The sequence below is a fragment of the Prionailurus viverrinus genome, chromosome F1, assembly GCF_022837055.1.
Source record: "Prionailurus viverrinus isolate Anna chromosome F1, UM_Priviv_1.0, whole genome shotgun sequence".
Classification (NCBI taxonomy): domain Eukaryota; kingdom Metazoa; phylum Chordata; class Mammalia; order Carnivora; family Felidae; genus Prionailurus; species Prionailurus viverrinus.
In genome coordinates, this window is record NC_062577.1 from 12,717,589 (window position 1) to 12,738,639 (window position 21,051).

At 39.5% G+C, this 21,051-nt stretch overlaps 1 long non-coding RNA gene across 1 annotated transcript in view; it reads left to right on the top strand.

The window, feature by feature from the left end:
* The window catches only part of LOC125155256 (uncharacterized), a 315,444-nt gene extending 301,389 nt beyond the window's left edge, over positions 1-14,055 (top strand). The window contains exon 4 of the long non-coding RNA XR_007148103.1: positions 13,813-14,055. This is a non-coding gene — a long non-coding RNA (uncharacterized LOC125155256). The remainder of the gene's footprint in view (positions 1-13,812) is intronic.
* Positions 14,056-21,051: the final 6,996 nt, after the last annotated feature.

Here is a 21,051-nt window from a genome sequence, read left to right on the forward strand (position 1 = left end):
GAATCAAACACATAAAGGAAAGCAGAATCCAGGGACAGAAAGAGGGAAGGGAGAGGCAAGAATGGAGCCCTGGTAATATCACTTGAACCATGTGCTTGAAGCTTTTGATCGATTCCTGGACATTCTCATTACATAGGTTCTATTTAGGCCACTTTAAATTGAATTTCAGTAACTTATGACCAAAAAAAGTTCTGAATATTAAACTGTATTAAGGACTTTGGACTTTACTATAGGAGCAGTGAAGGGATCTTTGAAAATTTTGGTGCACTGAATGGATTTGTATTTTAGAAACCTATGCTGGCAACAGTTTAGAGAATGGGTGGGAATAAAGGAGGGATTGTCAGGGACCCTGCTATGAAGCTAGTATGACAATCTATATAAGAGACCAGAAAAGCCTAAACTAAGGTGGTGGCAATAGGTATGAAAAGAAAGAATCTATTTTGAGGAAGATTTAAGAGGTAATCAACTAGGTAAGGGGAATGGTGGGGAGGAAGGACTCACAGGTCCCTCTCCTGGGACCCTATTATTTTTATCTCACTCAACTCAGTGAAACCACTAGTGTGTACTGTGATAGAAAGCCCTACACTAAGCTACAGATTGTTGAGAAATCCTCAGCCTAGTCAGGCACTGGTGAGTATTCCCTGTGGGGTGCTCAGGAAATGAAGGAGGATTTATAGAATGTCCTCCCCCACCTTATTCAATTATGGTTTTATTTCTTGTCAAAGAATAAAATGTCTTTTCACAAGCAGACATCCGCAACTTTGATAGATTATCCAAGGCGAATCATAGCAGCAGCTCTTTTCCAGATGTGAACTCCTACTTGGGTAGCTGTATGCATTTTTTTGATTCTTGAGGCTAGAAAAAAAGCTCCAGAAATAATTTTATGATGCACTAACAACTCTAAGCTCATTTCCTGTCTCAGGTAGGTCCAGAGCATTCCAGTAAGTACACAAGTGCGGTACAGACTGTAGAAACATAGAAAACATGTTCCATTGATTTGTGTCTCACCAAGGTCTATGTGAAAATGAAGTACTCTGGCCTCATGCTTTTGTGCAAAATATTATAGATACCAGCCAGAGCTAATAAAGGCAAAGGGTGGAATGGACCATCCAAAGACTGAGCTGGCAAATGCTGACAGCATGTTTGGCATCTAGCATGTCTTTGAGAACTTTGAAGATCATCCATGCTTATTTATCCTTCCTGTGATACATACACACTTGTAGCTACCCAGTTGCTCTCTGAGTCTTCTACCTATCACGGCCATCATCTTATTTGTGTTTGCAGCTTCCTTTGGTCCTGAGTCTTTACTCCTTTACCCATTCTAGCCGGCTACAGTACAGACTGCCACAGAGTCAATCAAGCAAGCATCTCTCTATAGGCCCACTTATGGGCCAAGGGCTGTGTACTTTCCATTGTGCACGTAAAGGAATTCTGTGACTTAGTCCCTTTCTGTGCAGTTTGAAAGACAAAGTGAGCACATCCAAAGCAATTAAAATGCTATAAAGTATCTAAATCGTAATGCATACCTCCCAGATAGGTGTCCTGAAGGAAGGGAATTCCAGGTTTGCTTTAGTTGTGTGATGGAAACGACCTGAGGAAGAGGAATAAGGCTGAGCCTCGAAGGACTAGCAGGTTAGAGAAGGAAGGCAGAGAAGGGTGTTCTAAACAGTGGGAACTAAAAACACAAAAGCCAAACTGTGCAAAGAGAGTGTGTGGGACTGTGACAGGGAAGTGAGGGACAGGGAGGGACCAAATGATGGAGCAGAAAGTTTTAGGAAATTTAATTGCCCTCCTTGGATTTTAGCCATCCTTCTTTATGCTTTGGAGACTGTTTATGAATCCTAGGACTTCCTTTGAAAGAGGAAACTGAGAAAACAGTGTTGTTCAGGGAGTTGCATAAAGTCAGGGTGAGCTAGATGCTATGTTTTCCTTCTTGTTAGGGCTACTTTGAGGGACTGGCACAGAAAGCTCTCATTTTCCCATTCTCCTTTCTCTCACTCCTACCCCACATCAGCACCACCATCAGTCATCAAGAAGAGCTGTTCATACCAAGAAACCCAGCATGGTGTTAACCAGGAACAAAGCTGACTCTTAAACACCCTGTTAAGGCCATGGCCTCTGTCACACTGGCCTGGGACTCCAAGAGGGCCCCAACTGCTTTCTAGAGTTTTTACCACTTGCTTTTCTGCTTCCTGATTGTAAAACCAGAACTTTGGCATGATTTTAGTTCTTGCAACACTTGCCAAGTGAAAGAATGCAAAGGAGAGAATTCTCTTTCTCATTATTCCCTGAGGAACATTCCCTCAGGAACACAGGCCTTTTTCCCTTCACCACGCCAGAATACAAGTTCTTACCTGATTCTGGGTCCTGATACAATCTAGAAGTAGGGTTTATATGTACATTTCTTTGGCTGGACTGTGAGTCCTCTGAGGATAGGACACTGTGCCACACGTGCCACATTCACCTGTGCACCCCAATGCTTAACAGAGTGGCTAATGCTTAGAAAATGTTCAGTAATGGAAAAGGAAGAAAGACCCTAAAAGAGGATCTAGCCATCATCCTGGAATTCTTTCTAGAACAAAGCAGATCATAAATGAATGAATGTTTACTCCATCTAACACAGTGCCTTTTAAACTCTTTAAGTTTAGGTTAATGCTTCCTTTAAATTGAAAAATACTAGATGTCCCCATTAAATCATCAGGTCTTTTTCAAAGTGGCAGCTAGCTATAAACAAGATCTTATGATCACACAGGGTAATTTTGCTACAGAGGAGGAGAGTGGAGGTTAGGATATCTGATTTCAGGTATTTAGTGGGAAAGTAGAATATGGTGATGCCACACAATGAAAGCTTTATGTGTCTTGTGTGATGGAAGGAAGGGCCCAGGTTATGGGAAAGGTGCCAATGAGGGACATAAAAGGATACAAAAGACTGCATTACGTCTTCATTTGACCTATAGTTAGTTGACTTCAACAATTTTTGCCACATTCATGGAGGAGACCTGTTATTATTCCTAGAAAACCATTCTTTCCCTCAAAATATAGAAATCAGCAATATTTCCAGAAGTTTTCCTGCACATCAGGTTGAAGTCTTTTTTCTCTCTCCAAAAACTTTTCTATAGAGAAGAGACAACAATGAGCATTTTGACACCAGATGGAAAACTAGAGGAGGAAAAGAACAAGACACTACACGGGCTTGCTAAGAAAATATGTGTCACAAATAAGTAGTCAAGAAACAGCAGTGCTGTCTTTGAAGAAATTTCTTCAAGGTCCCTGAAATGTAGCCAGGATAAAGCTGGCAAACTGGTGCCCTTTTCTAGGTCTGCCTGTGAAGATACTGAGAAAAATACCCCCATGGATCTTGCATGGCTTTCTCCAACAGGGTCATTACCTTACTTTTCGTGGGACCTTAGTACTTTTTATCACCAACTCAGGAGGTAACTGAAAATAATTTATCTTGTTCAAACTTGTCCCAGTGTTTAAAAGGACACACCATCCAGTGGCATCATAGTTTGGTCAATTTGCAATTCTGCCAAGAAAAGGGCATAGAAGTGGAATACTACAGTCACACTGGCAAGAGAATATTCCAAAAGCTGGAGACCACAGATGTCCCCTTTGACTATCATACCACAGCAGAGCCCTGAGTCCCATGCTTTTTAATACCCATTAGCTCCACCCCTACCACACACACACACAGTGCACTCATACACCCTCATCTCTACTTCCTCCTGGCTACCCAACTCTCACTCATTGCTCCTTTCTGTAAACACCTGTCAGTGATAATACCCACTTTGCATTTAATTATCTGGGTCTTCTAGTGTTTTATAGAAGTACTTTCTGTCTCTAATAAAACTGCAAAGTCCTTGAGGATCAGGGACTGTGCTTAAATAATGCTCCTCTTGAGACCCTCACATGGACCTTGTATTGTGTTAAAATTGTCCTAAACACTGAGAAACTAACGGTTGATGAATTGTTCTGTGTGGAACCTCTCCTCCTGCAGGTCTGTTTAGCAACTCTGTCTTCTGCAAAAAATTTTCAAACATAATGACTTCCAGAGTTACTAAGAGAAAAAGGATAGTAAAAGTTATCATTTTTTCTAACACAGCAAAAGAAAAAGTGACTAAACAAATTAAACACAGGGCCAACTGTAAGGGGTTTTCTCATCTGGTTTTATTTCCCTCACTGGATTGTACCTCCTATGTTATGGAATGACTGTGTCAGTGAGACTCAAAGGGCCACAAACTTACCCCAGGACTTCAGAAAGAAAAGCAAACAGAAAACAGATATTCTTCCTCAAAAACTCTGGTGTTAACCCCCTAGGGGGAAGCCTTGATGTCAGAAATCATGTAGAAACTCCATTTCCTGGTAATTACAGACATGTTCCATCAGTGGCAGATTTCCAAAGGAAACCTCCCCTCCTTGATATTGCCGGTCTTGCCCTCGGGTTACAGCTCCTTCAGGCCAATACTCAGTTCCCATTCTTCTGCAGCTTCCTCAGTTTCTCTCCAAGGTTCGTTATGTGGCACTGAATAAATCCTTGATTCAATAATGCCTTTAGTTGTGGTTTTTATTTCAGTTACCATTATGTGTCATAATAGTTACTCTCCTCCCACCAACATGGTATCTTAAAAGAATTTCATGCCTTAACTGAGGTTTATGATCTGGATTGATGAATGAGCTAACAGGGAAGAATGGTCAGGTGTTCATTCTCAAACTCAAACTGCCTGAGCTTATAGCCTGGCTTTGCTGCTTATTTCTTATGTGAACTTGAACAAGTTTTTTATCTTCTCTACATTTCAGTTCCCTTACCTGGCATGGATTTGTTATGAGGATTAGGTGAGATGATCCACATAAAGTGGTACGCTATACCTGGTACACTAAATGTTCAATAGATGTTAATTACTATTAGTTATTCTTCTTGTCTAGCCCCAGACAGTATGTCAGCCACCTGGAGTTCTGGACACATCCTGTCTGTGCTCTGAATTTGGGGCCTCCACGCTATAACAGACTCATACCCACTTTATGGGAGGGCTGCTCCCTCCCACATAGCCAGATGTGAAAGAACAGGGAACGCCCTGCTGCACTATGGAGCTGGAGCAGGAAGCATTGAGCGTAGGCCAGAGCAGCCAACTTGCCAGAGTTCAAATGAACATCGATGAGCCAAGACATTCCATGACAGCAGTTTCTGTTTCCTCTTTCCTTGCTTCTTCCTTTTCAGTAAAACACTAGTACAAACCAGACCACTCTACAAGAAAGAAATTTCCAGGCCCTCAGACAAATGATCTGTTTCTTTTTTTTTTTTAATGTTTATTTATTTTTGACAGAGAGAGAGACAGAGCATGAGCAGGGGAGGGGCAGAGAGAGAGGGAGACACAGAATCGAAAGCAGGCTGATCTGTTTCTTAAATGTTACCTGATCAGATCAAAGTCCAGTACAAATACTTGGAATTGGATAGTACTTTGGAGTGTGTTATGATCAACATCAGTTGTAAGCTGATGAGAACAGCTTAGTAATTAACTTCTTCAAGTGGGTGTCAAAAGATTATCTTATTTCTAATTCTGAGACTGCACTCTCGAGAGCTTCCTTCTTGGATTACTTCCTTCTTGGATTTGGATTTTCCTCAACATAATCTCTGAAAAATAATATTTATTCCTACTCTACTGTCAGAGGATATCTAAAAGCACTGCAAGAATTCTCCCCCAAACAGTAGGTCAAGGTGAAGAAATAAAAACTCTTCCTGGTTTGGTAATTTCTCAAACCTATCTCTCTGTTTCCATGATAAGCCAATGAACAAAGAAGTTGGACAATTTTTTTGCATCAAAAACAAAATTCAGAAAGAGTATCCTACTATATGAGGAATGACATTGTTTAATATGGATTAACTTTCAGGGTAGAATACCTTTAGGTAGGAATTATTTTGTTGAAATTTTTCTGTGATCTAAGATTGCAAAATGCAAACCTTAAATTATCCTGACACTCTGCAAGGTGTCAGTAATTTTACAACTCTCATCCAAATCCTCTTGATTCTTTGGTTAATCAGAATAACACAAATATGTCAGATCTCAGAAGTCCCCAAGAATTCCAATACAAATATTTCTTTCTTTAATTTAAATATATTTGAAAAATAATATTGTGTAAATTTAAGATGTACAATGTTACTTTTATATATTTACACATTGTAGTATGATTGCCAGTGTCCTGATAATTAACATCTCTATCTTGTTACATAATTAATTATGCTTTCCTTTAAGTGGGTGGAATAATTAAGGTCTAGTCTTTTATCAAGTTTGGTGATTATAATACAATATTTGTTATCTGTATTCACCAAACCATGCATTAGACCTCTGGGGCCTATTTTCTACTCGTTGCAAGTTTGTACCCTTAAACAACATCTGTCCTAATACAAATATTTCTGAAGTCATTCTTCACCACAGAAGACAAAGTCTTGTTAATGAGGAAATGATAATAATAGCAAGTGGCATCTTTCCATATCATTTTATAATTTATAAATAAGGCATTTAATATATATTACCCCATTTAATCCTCATACTACTGTGAAATAGTTATAAGAGATGTAATTATCCCAATTTTTGTATACGAGAGGACGAAAAAAAAGAAGAGGAATCAGTAGAGATGACAGAGAATGGATTGCCACTCATTCATTTATCCATCCATTCTTTCAACAATCACTAGAGACTAATTACATGTTTCAAACTATGAGAGGATATAGCAATAAACCAAATATTTACAAAACTGATAGCTTAATGCAAGCTACTGACAGTTAAAGATATAATAAAATAAGATAAATGTTGTGATATGGGTCTCTGAGATCAGAGAGCAGAGACCTCTACCTTAAAGGTTGCAGAACTTACATTTTAAGGAACTTACATTTCAGCTGAGATATAAGAGATGAATAAGGAGTTAGATGAAATGGAAGTAGGGATGAGTATTCCTAGAGGAGGGAACATCATGTCCCAAGGACCAGAGTTGAGTGAAGACAAATAACACTTTTCACAGAACCAAAAGAATTCTAGCATGATGACAAAATGCAAAATGGAAAAGGAACAAGATGAGGCTAGAGAGTTAGAAAAAGGACCAAAGCCAGATAGAGCTGTATCATTTATTTTAAGGGCAATGACAAATCAAAAACTAGGACAGCATAAAATACTAGGATAATAAGATATTTTGGAGGTCAAGGACCAAGAAGAGTTTTAGGAATTCAGTCAATGGCATCCTTCAAAGAAGTCAAGGAATAAGAGAACTGAGAAGAGGCCCCTTGAGACGTCATGAATGATATTAACATTTTCAGTTGGGTGATAGAGGAGGAACACAAGCTCCATGTGTGTAGAAACAAGGAAGTAGAAACAAAGAGTATGTAGACTATGGTTTGAAAAATTCAGTTCCCCTACTGCTAAGTTAGTAGCAGGGTCAAAGAAAGTTTATCAAGACAGAAAAACTTATACATGTTTGAAGACACAGGGAAAAGTTTGAGGATAAAGGTATAAATTAGAGATGTCATTAAGTCACTGAAGATTATGGAAGGGGTAATATACAACATGGTGACTATAGTTAATATTGTATTGCATATTTGGAAGTTGCTAATAGAGTAGATCATAAAATTTCTTATAACAAGAAGAGCATTGTAACTATGTATAGTGACAGATGTTAACTACACCTCTTGCGATCATTTTGCAATATATACAAATATTGACTCATTATTGTACGCCTGAAACTAATATGCTTTGTCAGTTATGTGAATTTAGAAAATTAAGGAAGTGGGATATATGGGAAGTGTTAAAATGAAATACTCAGGTGAGCAAGAAGACTGAGAAAAAAATCTGTGTGTATATTTTTAAAGCCCAAGTACCAAAGCCAATCCTACCCATTGCCCTCTCCCTGGCTACCTAATCTGTAACATTCCTGAAAAGCTTTTTCTTTTAATCATGTGGTCTGTCTGTAGTGGGACACTTTCATGTTGGACCCAATTCACTTACCTTCATCTTTGAGATGATGTTAGGATGATGTTAAGAATTGTTACATCACATATCCTTGGAACATGGAAAGACAACTTAGAATATAAATTCTGGCAAATGAGGACATTCTTCTCCATTCCCATGCAAAGGGGAAGTGCTCATATGCAATAAATGGAAAGGTCCTCAGAATCTGAAGTGAGATGAGTCAGGCTGTTGTCTTTCATCATTGCTGTAACCAAAATGGAAAGTTCTCAGATCATCATCTTCCACTAGGGCATTGTCAATCTTTCATCAAAAAGGAAAGACCTCTCACAAGCATTTGCAAGGAAAATAAGCCACCTAATAGCTCTTCTCCATGCTACCAACGCCCCCACCCCTGCCCAACTCACACACACATCAAAATGCCAATAATGGGGCTTTTCTTAGATGTTTCAAAGGATTACGGAGTTAGATACCTTGGAGGATCACATCTCAAAAGTATTTCAGGACCTCCTACATCTATAGGCACAGATCCTTCTAACTCTGCAATGGAAAAGTAGAGGACAAACCTATTCCTAATGCAGGCTAGAATCAAAGGATATTGAAAAGAAAATTGATGTGTTTGTGGATGCCGCAAAGCTGGATAGTAGAACTCATCCAGAAGATTCACTCAATATTCTATTTTTTTTTTCAACGTTTATTTATTTTTGGGACAGAGAGAGACAGAGCATGAATGGGGGAGGGGCAGAGAGAGAGGGAGACACAGAATCAGAAACAGGCTCCAGGCTCTGAGCCATCAGCCCAGAGCCTGACACGGGGCTCGAACTCGCAGACCGCGAGATCGTGACCTGGCTGAAGTCAGACGCTTAACCGACTGCGCCACCCAGGCGCCCCAATATTCTAAATATCCTCAGCATACTGAAGCATTGCGCCAGGACCAACAGTGTGAAATTTAACTGGCGCAAAGATTAATTCCTGCAACTAGGTTCATATGCAATACCATAATTGCATGTGAACAAAGTAGAGGCAACCTGTGAAAAAGATCTAGGTGTTTTAGTTGATCACAGGTTTAAGATGAGCCAGTACAGCTACTAGCAACATCTAAAGCCACTTAAGACCTACTAAAGATAGTGTCCCTGTTGAGAGAGCAAATTATCTCCCTATAACCTTCACAGATAAGCTCCATTCTTTATTCCAGTTTAACAACTGGACTTCGAGCAGGGGCAGGACAGCCACGAACACATTTACATACCAATTCATAGCTTGCAGGTCTTTAACACATTCTCTGATATTGATTTTGATCCCTATAATGATCCTATGAGATAAATGTTATTATATCCACTTTTATAGATGGCAGTACTGAAGTTGAAAGGCATTAAGTGCCTTGACCAAGGTAGTAAGTGGCAGAGACAGGTCAATGGCTCTTAGACCTCTGGTCTTTCATCTGTACCATTCTATAACAACTGTGATATTTTGCCTGGGGAGAGAAGACTTAGTGGTTCATGTTAACACTCTTCAAACATTGGAAGGAGCATTATATGAGATAGTGGGTAGATGTTAAGAGAACTGGATATCAGTAAAGGCTAAATGACTGTCACTGGAGGAGTACAAAGCTGAAGAAGGAGAGTGAAAGACAAAGATAATATAACTAAAAGGAGTCAGTGGACTAAACTGTATTCCCTAATAAAACTTAGGGTTTTAAAAAATTTTTTTATTAAAAAAATTTAACCTTTATTTATTTTTAAGAGACAGAAAGAGAGCATGAGCAGGAGAGGGGTAGATAGAGAGGGAGACACAGAATCAGAAGCAGGCTCCAGGCTCTGAGCTGTCAGCACAGATCTCACGAACTATGAGATCATGACCTGAGCCGAAATCGGACACTTAACTGAGTGAGCCACCCAGGGGTCCCAGTTTTTTTTTTTTTAAAGCCTCAGAGAAACTCTGAACAAGAGTTTATGCAAAATTTTCCTTAACTCTCATTTTCTATATAAATTTCTATTTTTATTATAAAAGCAGAAGTGAAAAAAAATAGGAGGGAGGATGCATTAAAAATGACTCCAGAAAAGCAATCAATGATGGTGCCACCTGCCTATACTTTAGGATTACATCAGTAAAGCCTTTTATGAAACATACCAATTATTCCCATTCCATGTAAAGGAAGACAGGCAGTAAAGGATGAGAGGCTCAACTTTTTCCAAGACAGTCTTTATTGTATGGGGTAAGATAGTGGGAAAAGAACTGGGCTAGGATTTGGACCGTCCAGATTCCAATTCCGGCATTACTTCTTACCTTCTCTGTGTCTCCGTTTTCCCATTTGTAAGTTAGAAATGTGGGATGACTTACAGACGGTCCCTGACTCAGGATGGTTTGACTTACGATTTGTCGACTTTACAATGTGCAAAAGCGATACACATTCAGCAGAAACTGTACTTCAAATTTTGATCTTCTTTGATCCTGGGCTTGTGATATGTAGGACGATCGTCCCTCGTGATGGTAGGCAGGGGCAGTGACCTGCAGTTCCCAGTCAGCCAGGCAATCAGGAGGGTAAACAACCAATACCCTCAATAGCCATTCTGTACCCTACAACCATGGTTTCTCACTTTCAGTACAGTATTCAATAAATTACAGGAGATACTCAACACTTTATTATAAAATAGGCCTTGTGATCACTTTGTCCAACGGTAGGCTAATGTTAGTGTTCTGCTAGCAGGACTGAACTAATCAATTCCTACACGTCAACCTAAGCACATGATAAGCTTATCAATTCTGTTTAAAGTTTCTCAGGGAGTTTGAACCTGATTTACGTTAACTAAAGACACCTGACTGATTGGTCAAGCCGAGTAACAGCTGTAGCTTGTTTCTTCCCCCTCCCCCCCCTTCTCCCCTCTTTAAAAACTCCTGCCTACATGAGCAGGGAAGGTGGTTTTTAACGGACATTAATTTGCCATCTTCTCAGTTAGGTGACTTTCTCAAATGAAGTTGCTCTCCCTGCCCCAACACCTTGTCTCTCAACTTACTGGCCTGTCACAGGGTGAGCAGATGAGACTGGAGTTTGATAACAATGTTGGTGAGCCAACCAGGAGAGGTGCTGCTCATGGTTAGCTAGCCCAGTGCGGGAAAGACTTTGGGGATGGTCTGTAACAAGTGCCAGAACTGCTTTCAAGGGGGGACCCTCCCTTTGTTTCTGAGGTCAGCGCAGGTGACCCCAGCTTCCTGTAGGAGCAAGGAGTCAACCTCTGGATGAGTTCAGGGACTCCAGTACTGGGTGAGTTGCAGCTCCAGTGTGTACAGCCAAGCGTGTACCTGGCTAGTAAAAATAATTGTTGGGCTCTGTGCCCAATTTGGTTTTTGTTTGTTGGGAGAGCAGCTCTTTTGTGATTGTATTTGATAGTCATGGGGAATTTAATGTTTATTCTACCTGACAGCCTGTTCAGGTGCATTTTGAAGAAATAGTCCGATTTTAGTTATTCATCTATGTCCATGAAAGTGATTTTTTTAATTGTGACACAGCATGGCCACAATATACATTGGAATCTGTGAATGATGGACTTTAAACAGCTCTTTGAATTACCATACTGCTTTGTAGTTGGAGTTGTATTGACAGAGAGCTGGCAAAGATGATGAAATTCCCCTATGTGCAAGCTTTCGTGCTCCTCTATCAGGAGGAGATTAAAAGGGAGAGGTCGAGGCTGATGGTACAGAGACCAGAAAAGAAGGCTGTGCTCTGGGTAATACAAGAAGATGGGAGCAATTTAAGGGAGGAAGAAGACAGGATGATGTTACAAACTCTAAATCCTTCACCTGCCCTTCCATTCCTGCCCCTTGTAGCCCATTTTCCATCTCCTTGGGCTGAAATGCTTGATTCTCTGGAACCTTCTAGGGCTTCAGCTCCTCCTCAATAGCATTCCAGGGAAGCACCAGGGCCTGGAGTAATCTCCCCTCAGACTCAGGGAGGGAATCAATTTGGCCAGAAAGCAATTCCAGCCAGAGCAGAGCAGTTTCCTACTGGAGGTTTAAACCACCATGGACACCTGGGCTGGCCCTTTTCTACTTCAGCTCTGTTGCATTGGAAGAACAATAATTCCTCCTGCCAGGATGATCCCCTTGAAGTGATTAAGCTATTTACATCAATATTTGCAACTCACTGACTCTCTTGGGAAGGTATTCAAACTCTTAAATATGCTTCTCATGGTTGATGGAAATGGTTAGTGATAGAGAAGGCTTGTGTAGAGGCATCAGTCTCCATTACAGAAGGGCCAAAGACACTCCCAAAGTGGATGTTGTGGTTTCCTTAGTGGAACCAAATTGGGATCCCAATGACAGGGGCATGCCTGCACTTGATTACTAAGAGAAGTGCATTTTGGTTGGTCTCAGGGGGTTTCTAAACAAAAGAAGTCTGAATAAAATACAGGAATTGCAACAAAAATCTAATGATCACTTTGTGTTCTTGGAGCACATTTACCAAACACACAGCAAGTATACAGATGCTGATCCTGAGGCACCCAAAAATGTTCAGATGGTTAAATGACCTTTATCACACAGAGTGCTCCTGACACTAAAAGAAAACTGCAAAAGTTGGATGAAGCATTAGAGATGAATCTATCACAGCTGGTGGATATAGCATTCAAAGTGTACGATGACAGAGAACAGACACCAAAAAAAAAAAAGATGCAAAGAGACAGACACCATCTTTGTGGAAGTCCTATGTGGCTCTCACAAACTCAGGGCTCCTAAGAAAAATAAGGGAGGTCCTTTAGTTGAAAATCAATTTGCAGCCTGTAAGAAAGAAGGACATTGGAAGAAAAGCATCCCTAAGTTAAGAAAAAATAAAAAGGTTAAGGAGGGGAAGGAAAGGAAGTCTCAAATGATCCAACAAGATGCAGGCTCTGGTAAAGAATGAAGGGCCCAGGGACTCCCACTGATCTAGCTAAGCCAATAGTAATTTCCACACAGGGGCCCTAGAGAAAATTGACATTAGAAAATCAATTAATGGACTTTTAGCAGACACTGGAGCCATCTCTCAGTTATCAATACTGAAATAGCAAAAATTTCCAGTAGAAAAGTCTCCATAATGTAGATTACTGGATAACTACAACAGAAAGCCTTTCTGCAACCTATGAAATGTAAGTTGGGAGATCAGAAACTACAACAGTTTTTGTACCTTCCTGAGTATCCCATCACCTTAGTTGATCGAGACTTGCTCTGTAAATTGAATGCTCAAGTCACCTTTTCTCCAGGAAAAAAAAGCATTTGAGACTCCAAATGCCTCCTTACCAAGCTTTAAGACTGCAGACGATTCTGCTGGGAGATGAGGCTTCGACTGCTGACCTATCCCCACCTGAGATCTGTGAACACTTAAGTGAGTAAAGCTGTAGGGGTAGATGGGAAACCAGGTAAGGCTAACAATGTAGAACCCATTTCTGTTACATTGAAAGAAGATGCTAAATAAAACCACCTCTGATACCTCATATAGATCTCTCCAGTTATCCCCAGTATACTGTGAGAGATGAAGAACAAGCTAAAGAATGGAGATTTACTAATACAGAGACTACATTCCTTCTGGAAGCCTCAATGTACAGGAAAGCCTGAGAAAAATGATTCACACCTTGAAAAAAAATACTATAGCCAAAATTTGTCAAGAGACTAGCTTAACTTGGGATAAAACACTGCCTTTGTACTACTCAGGATAAGGGTAGCTCCATGAAGCAGGCTAAAACTAAGCCCTTTTGAAATTGTGTATGGAATACCTTTCTAGGCTACAGTTTTGACCTCCCTGTCCTCTGAAATCAATCATGAATTAAATGTTATAAGATAGGTTCAAATTTTAAATATTAAACAGTATGCATGGGTTTGTTTCCACTAGATTGTTACCCACCCAATGAACCACTGCACCCCTCATCTCTGGTGATTGCATGCTACTCAAGACCTGGAGGGAACAGGAACCTGATTACCAACTTGCTGAGATATGGACAGAGAGAGCCACATGCTATTTTCGTGACCACTTAATCATGTCTTAGGTCAACTGTGGTGCAACCTTGGATACATCACAGCCAGGTGAAAGGAGCCCCACTTGAGAGATCAGAAACACAACCTGAGGCTTCTCCATGGACATGTGAGTCAGTGGAAAATGTATTCCACAAACTTCCTTAAACTTCCTATGCTATTCATTTTACTACTAAAATGGGGCTTAATAATATTTATACTAGGAGTTGGCATGTATATGTTTGTCAAGTTGATTATGATTTGCATAGTGAAGGGATGCTCTAAACTGGAGAAAACTGCTGAGATACAGTGCCCAGTTTTTATGTCCTCACTTAATAAGGGTAGTAAGAGTAATTTTCTAAAACAAGTCCAGTTGTTTCACTTCCATGACCTCCCTCCGATGTCCCAGTTGAGTAGGAACTAGTTAGACTCTAGATGACGTCCTTTTCTTTTAGTTTCTGTAATGTGACAGAAGGAAACCGCTGACGAGGGAGATTTGTAGCAGGACTTAGCTATAATCAGCACATTCCTGCATATCAACCCCTAAGCACATTGTAAAGCTCATAGCAATCAATTGTTTAAAGTTTCTACAGGAACTTGGAAGAAACTGGCCTACATTAACTGAAGACACCTGACTGATTGCTCAGGCCCAAGTGGCAGCTGAAGTTGGTTTCTTTTGTCCCCCCAGTTTTCTCCTCCTTTTAAAATCCTCTGCCTGCACTAAGATGGGAAAATGGTTTTTTGGGACATTAGTCTGACACCTTCTCGGTTAGCTGGATTTCTCAAATAAAGTCCCTTTCTCTGCTCCAATACCTTGTCTCTCAACTTATTAGCCTGTTGTGCAGTGAACATATTGGACCTGAGTTCAATACCGTTCTCAGCATGTTTAAGGTAGGCTAGGTGAAGCTGTGATGTTTGGTAGGCTAGATGTATGAAATGCATTCTCAACTTTTATTTTCAATTTATGGGTTTATTGGGATGTAAGTCGAGGAAGATCTGTATCTTTATATAAGATATCTTTTAGCTCTATAATTCTGTGATTTGAATTCATCTGTCTTACTAGCTGTGGCTTCTTAAATCACCATACCTTATAAGTCTTCACATTGTTTATAGCACCTAATGGCACTTTGTACCTAGGAGAACCGTGATAAATATTTGTGGAGTAAAGGAGAGAGGTTCCTGGGTGGCTCAGTCAGTTAAGCATCCAGCTCTTGATCTGAGCTCAGGTTGGTGAGTTCAAGCCCCGTGGAACCCACTTTAAAAAGGTGGGGGGCACCTGGGTGGCTCAGGCAGTTAAGCATCTGACTTCAGCTCAGGTCATGATATCGTGGTTCATGGGTTTGAGCCTGTGTCAGACTCTGTGCTGACAGCCTGCTTCAGATTCTCTCTCTCTCTCCTTCTCCCTCTTCCTCCCCTGCTCATGATCTCTCTCAAAAATAAACTTAAAAATATTTTTTAAAATTAAAAAAATATATATATATATAATTTGTGGAATAAAGGAATGAATGAGTGAATGAATAACTAAGGTCTTTTCTGTATATAAAATTGAGTCACCATTATGTATGTAATTTAAATTCTGTATTTAAAGTATATCTTCCATGTAACTATGGTTCTAGAAAAGATCTAGAAAAGACAACTAATCACAAGCTAGAGAGATTTAAGTTTATTTTAATATTCATCATTCCAAACACAGTGCAAATATATAAGTATGAAGAGGCTGAATATATACTTGGTTGCTAGAAGGAACTCATTAAAGCTTAAAAAAATGAATTTAAGATAGAGAAAAGGCTACCTACCTAATATAGCTAGTTGTAAGCTGATAATAATACAAAAATAATTGGCATCTATTGAACTTTCTCTTGCCAGAAACTTAAACCATACTGTGTAGCATGAATAATTTTCCTTACTTTGTAGATGAAAACACCTTCCTCCAGAGAAGTTATGCAAAGTGCTCAAGCTCACGTGAAGTGCAATTGGCAGTCAAGATTTAAATTGAGGCCTATCTAAATCTAAATGCATCTCCTAACCACAGCACTTAATTTCCTCTCCTGAGATGATACAGCCTAGAAAATAATAGGTGTTCTCAAACATTTCAAAAAGACCTCTTAGAGTTGATGGACCTTGTTTGGTTGAAGGGAAGGAGACCCATTTACACTAGCTCATGGAGAAAGGGTGTTTGTCAAGGTGATCTATAAGTCCTAGAACAGGAACTGAAATTGTGTCAAAAACCACAACATCTCTGGGCATTGACTGTTTGTAACTTTTTGTTTGCAACAAGTTGTATGATCTCTCCTTTCTCTTCTATTCATATGGCAGCACCTGCTGCTTCTCTTACATCAGCTGTATTCTTCCTGCACATTAGCAGCTCCATGGCATCATTTAACTTTTCTACTGCTAAATGATAGGTTTTCCTTTTATGTTCTAGATCAAATTCCTAAGAAAGGAAATTGGATTTTCTCAGTTCAATTTTTATGTGTAAGCCTGTCTTATACTGTGTGTCTCCTGAACATCCAACGTTAATACCTGGTCTGCTTGCCGGGTAGATGCCTCTCTCTCTCCTTTGGCCTTGAGATTACCAACTCTGTACCATTCCACAACTCTTTTCACAACCAAGTTTTTACAATAACTAGTGTAACTCACCTTCCATTTATTGCACATCTGACAAACTGTGCTTCTCATGTGTTCCTCCGTCCTGGAAATCTGGATTCTTCCACCATTCTGCCACTGTAAATGATCTTGCTGACGTCACCAACAATTGTCTACCAGCAAAATCCAATGAGCAATCTTCAATCCTCATAGTGTTTGATTTCTTGGAGCCTGTAAAATTGTTCACTACTCCCTCATTTCTTAATCACTCGTGGCCTTTTTCTGTGTACTCTCTCCTCCAGTTGACCTCATTTGTCCATGGTTGCTACTCTATAGGATTCCTTTTCTATGCCTGTCCTCCAATCTTTGTACTCCCAGTTATCAGTCACTGGCTCCCTTTTCATTCTAAACCCTCTCTGGTGTGATTCCATTCACAACAGTGACTTTACCCTCAAGGCTGTTGACTTCCATGTGTTCATCCCATCCCATGTGATTCTGCCTGAGTTCTAACTGTATACTGCATATGCCAATTGGATATTCTACAAACATCTCAAACTACACACTTATAAAACTGAACTCATTGTCTTATCCACTCCAGACTTTCTCTAGATTCTCCTTCCTATCCCCTACTGTGAAAACATCACCATCTCCTCAGTATACCAAGAAGGTCCTTCCTTCTTTATCTCAAGTCTTAACTTCATTAGTTAAGACTCTGATTCCAATTAATAGAAACCTACTAAAGCTATCTAAGTGTGGGGAAAGAGGAATTTGTCACAAAGGTACAGTGATTCTCATATAATCCAAGGACAAGAACATAGCTGAGCCCTATGGGTCAATAATTCAATGGAGTTTCTTCCTATCTTTCATTGTTGCTTCTGTCTGCATATTTCTTTCATTTGTCTGTCTCAGCCAGATAAGCTTACTCTGCTCCTCACAGAAAACCACAGGGAATATGGGCTACCCAATAGATCTACATTTTTATCTTGTCCAGTCAAGAGACCATCCCAGGGTAATTAATCCTGGACAAGTCAACTTCAACTAAGAGAACAGGCTTACATGGTAAAAATGAAGCTGCTGAAATCTACTCCTCTGGATAAGAAAGTCTGATAAGGAAACCACTATGAACTTGGCAGAAACCCCAGTGGTATCTACCACAATCACTTAGGTCTGATGATTCTATGACATAAATTTTTCTCACAGTCTGTTCCCTATCCCCATCACCAATGCCATTGTCTTTGTTCAGGTTCTCCTCCATCTCCATTGTAGACTTATTTACTGCCATGAGTGTTATTTATCATATATACAGTTCTCTGACCATTTGTGGCTGTTTTTTTGCTAAATTCTAAACTGCTTGAGGACAAGCAGTATATCTTTATATTTTTGTATCCCCTCTGGTACTTAGCAATAATATCTGAGATATAATTGGCTTCAGGAAATACTTACTCAGTGAATAAAAGATGTATTTTGTATCCTAGGCCATTATTCACTTGGATCCTCTATGTGACCACCCTGGCTTGTAAATTATGCCTGCCAATAGCCTTCTGGTTTTAATTGGAATTCCCATCCAGTGCTCCCTAGGGAGAGAATGTGCTAATTAACTTCAACCTTAATTTATATCTCTTCTCTTATGAGTTTGGTTATATAGTGTCTGAGATATTTATAAATTCTAATACCTGGATGAAATTCCATTTCTGTACCTATAAATCTGAAGATTGGACTTTAGACATGATAACTTCACCATTCTGAAATAACCATTAGCAAAAGCCTTGTTGAAAAAGCAGCTTCTTAAGGCAGCATCTGTCAACATCTGTGCTCAGGAACTACAGTTTGTGTTTATGAAAATATTCACTTGGAGTAAGTAATAACAAATTTAAGTTTCTAAAGACTGACAGTGCTTTTGAAGAAGTAATATGTACACATTGCAAAACCTCACATATTTCTGAATGTTTTAATTTCTCTATAAAAAATATGTGAGGAAAAAAAATCCATTAGAGATATGAATGATTTCAAGTTCATGAGAGATCAGTTTTCCTGAATGTCTTTGCCATAAAGAGTGATCAGTAACATGGGACTCATGGGGGGCTCAGTCAGTTGAGCAACTGACTTGATTTTGGCTCAGGTCATGATCCCAGAGTTGTGGGATCGAGCCCCACATCAGGCTTGGCATTGAGCATGGAGCCTGCTTGGGATTCTCTCTCTTCCCCACTCGTGCTTGCACACGCACTCTCTCACTGTCTTTCTCTCTCTTTCTCAAATAAATAAAATTAAAATATTTTTACAAAGAATGATAAGTAACATAATAAACATTGTTTCAAGAACCATTTTTGAAGATGCCTATGGATGTTTCTAAATATAAATTTTCAATAAAAGCCAAAGGCACAAACTTAACTTAAAATTTGGTGAAAACATTCCTGTGGTAAAGCAAGCTAATGTGTTCCAGAATACTGCTTCCTAGGGAAATGAGGATAATGAAATGATGCCTATCGTGATGGTGGTAGTGATAGGAGTGCAATGGTGATAGCAGCCAACTTTTAGTGAGCACTTGTTATGTATGTACTTTGAATTTGTAGTGCATTACTTAAAGGTTTAAAAAACCTAGAGTAATCCTAAAAAAAAAAGGAGGAGGCAGGGGGGGATACCTGGGTGGCTCAGTCGGTTAAGCATCTGACTCTTGATTTCGGCTCAGGTTGTGGTCTCACAGTTGTGAGATCGAGCCCTGTGTCGAGCTCTGTGCTGAGCGTGGAGTCTGCTTAGGATTCTCTCTCTCTCTCTCTCTCTCTCTCTCTCTCTCTTTCTCTCAAAAAATAAATAAAAGATAGATAGATATCCTAGAGGAATGGAAATGAGCATAGCATTTAATGGGTTGTTTGCCACATTATGTATCTTATATCTTGCTGGTCATTCTAACCAAGAACCAGAGTCCCATCTTTTTTGCCCATTCATTTCAGTATGTCTTGAGCTCTTTTAATGTTCCAAGCACTATCTCAGGTGCTAGTGATACCACATTAAACAAATCCTGGCACTTAATTTATCTTGGGGAGGAGAAAGAATAAGAAAGATGTTAAATAAATATCTCAGCTTGAGAAATGACAAAGTTCAGAAACTTAAGAATAAATACAAATCTGTAATAAAAATTCATGGCAGCCACCATTTTAGTGTCTACCCTGTATCAGGAATTTTACATAAATTAGTTGGTATGTTAAACCTATTTAAAGTTTATTTGATTCAACAAATATTTATTAAGGTCCAACTATGTGTTATGGATTGGGTAAATAACAAGAAGCAAAATAAACAAGAAATTAAGCTCCAAAAAGGGCAAGTAATTTGTCCAAGATCCAAATAAGTAGTAAATGGCAAAACTGGGACTTGAAAACAAATTTGTCTGATTAGAAGGGTAGAAGTTATTAAGCTATTGAAATGGTCTTGGTGGCACAGACAAGAGTCCTAGCAAAAAGGAGGTCAGATTTTCTCTGAAGGTAAAGACAACAGAATTTCCTAATAGGAAATGTATGAAAGACAAGAGTCAAGAATGACTTCATGACTCAGAGGTTTTTGCCCTATGCAATATAATTGAAATGAGGGAGGCTTCAAGAAAAGCTGATTTGGGGCAACATTTTGGATATGTTGGATTTGAGATGTCTGCTCTACCTCCAAGGTGAAATTGCTGAGCAAACAGTTGCATTTACAAATCTGAAGTAAAGGAGAGCAACTCAGGCAAAAGATGAATATTTGAGAGTTGACAGCATACAGGCAGATAATGTAGTGCTGATGGTGGCAAGACTCAGATGCCTTAGGTTGCTGGTGTTCAAGTGGCAACGTTGCCATTAGGTTATGAAAAGTGAAGAGCCCAGCCTTTTTTCAGACTTGGAGGCTAGAAAGCCATTTGCTTTTGTGAGGAGAGATGGATTATGGTAAGTCCCATGCGCAGCACCAGCATTGGTTTTGTTGTTGCTCTTGCTTTTGTTTTTCTTTTTTATTTTATTGTTTTGTTTAGAAGCTTTGACTCTTTTTAAATACTGGAGAAATCTTCAGCTGAGATTCATTATATGCCACAAAACAGTGGTTCTTAAACTGTAGTGTGCATAAAAATAATCTGTAGGTCAGAGCTGGTTAAAAAATCCATTTGATTCCTAGACCTCAGTAGACTTGCATGAGGCCTATCATTCAAAACAATCATGTTTTTTCCAAGCATCCTCTGTGAATCTTACGTAGTGAGTCCATAGGCTTCACTATGAAAACTTCTGCTATTGATTATTAAATAAATTGAATAAGTTGTTTTGCCTTAGGATGCTGTAAAGATAGTTGCTTCTTGGTACATCTGGCCAGCAAAGCTTAAAACAAATAGGATTTTGTCCTGTTTTAGTGATGCAACACAAGGTAGCTTACTGGCTATTTTCCCTTAGTGTGAGTGAATTTATAAGTTTCTTTACCTTATTTACATTAACAGTGTAGGGAAGGAGGAGAGCACTTGAGATGATTAGGTGATGGGATGGGAGACTGTAGGAACAGGGACTGAAGGCTTTCCCCATTGGAC